This window comes from Rutidosis leptorrhynchoides, chromosome 4 (genome assembly GCF_046630445.1).
Source record: "Rutidosis leptorrhynchoides isolate AG116_Rl617_1_P2 chromosome 4, CSIRO_AGI_Rlap_v1, whole genome shotgun sequence".
Taxonomy (NCBI): domain Eukaryota; kingdom Viridiplantae; phylum Streptophyta; class Magnoliopsida; order Asterales; family Asteraceae; genus Rutidosis; species Rutidosis leptorrhynchoides.
The window spans coordinates 614,069,770-614,071,343 of record NC_092336.1 but is presented as its reverse complement, the minus strand read 5'-3'; positions in this window follow the sequence as shown (position 1 = coordinate 614,071,343).

Sequence of the window (1,574 nt, the reverse complement as noted above, 5' to 3'; positions counted from 1 at the left end):
ACTTGTGTCTATTCCGTAAAACATTTATAAAAGCAGCGCATGTATTCTCAGTCCCAAAAATATATATTGCAAAAGCATTTAAAAAGGGAGCAAATGAAACTCACAGTACAATATCTTGTAGTAAAAATATTCATACGACGATATTGAACAATGCAGGGTTGGCCTTGGATTCACGAACCTATATCAATTGTATATTTATTAATATACATATAATCGTAACTGAACAAATTTATTTATTATATCTTAATTTATATATTATATATATATTTAATTTGTGTATATATTCAAAATGATTAATATTTATATAGTTATATTAATATCCATATTTATATACATAGTTGTTTAGTGTTGTATTTAAAAATCCATAGTTTGTTATATGTAAGTATTTATATAAGTAATATTAATAGGTTTGATATATATAGTTATGTGAAATATTAATATAATTATAGTATATGTACTAAGTATATTTTATGTACAAAATATTTATCTGTTTTAAAAGATAGTTTTGTTAATAATAATGATTTACTAATAATAATAATAATAATAATAATAATAATAATAATAATAATAATAATAATAATAATAATAACGTTAATAATAGTATTAATAGTAATATACTTATGATAATAATTATACTTTTAATAATAATTATAATGAAGTTTCCATAATAAAAGATGTGTTATACATACATATATAATCTATAAACTTAATCAGATTTTATATGTATTCATAATATTATTTATTAACGATACTTATGATTTTATCTATATTTGCATCATACTTATCGTATTCCTGATAATATTATTATACATAATCTTTAATTTTTACTTTTACTAACATTTTCATATATTTAACTTTAGTCATAATTAATGTCTTTTATTTTCATAAGTTTCTAATAATGATAATCTTAATACTAATAATAATAATAGTAGTAATAATAATAATAATAATAATAATAATAATAATAATAATAATAATAATAATAATAATAATAATAATAATAATAATAAGAATACTACCTTTAAGAGGGTTTATAAGCTTTTTCCAAAAAGAATGTCCCAAACCGAATTTGAACTCAGGACCCCTCGCTAAACACTAATATCACAAACCATCCATCCATTTATATTTTTCTGATTTAATCCCCATTGAATTAGTTATAACCCGAATTAAACTGTTCCCTCTCCTTCCTAATCTAAATTGGATTTAGGCCCAACTACTAAGTTAGTCTCTTGGCCCAACTAGAAGGCAGGTACTCGGCTCACACTTATTTCGGCCCAACAAGAAGGCAGATCACGGCCCAACTACTTCTTTTGATACTTTTTAAAAAAAAATTGTAGTGGCCTGGGTTTGAACCCGTGACCACCTGATAATTTGTCAACACTCAACACCACTCCTCCATTCATATTTATCTGATGTTATATACTCCGAATTATTTATAAACTGTATTATCTGTTCATCATCTTTTTCTTCTTCTCCACCATTAATAAAATCCAAACAAATCTTAACCGTGAACTATAAATCGATTTGGGACATGAGATTAAACGTTGTTAGCTAAATCAAACACAAAAAAAAAA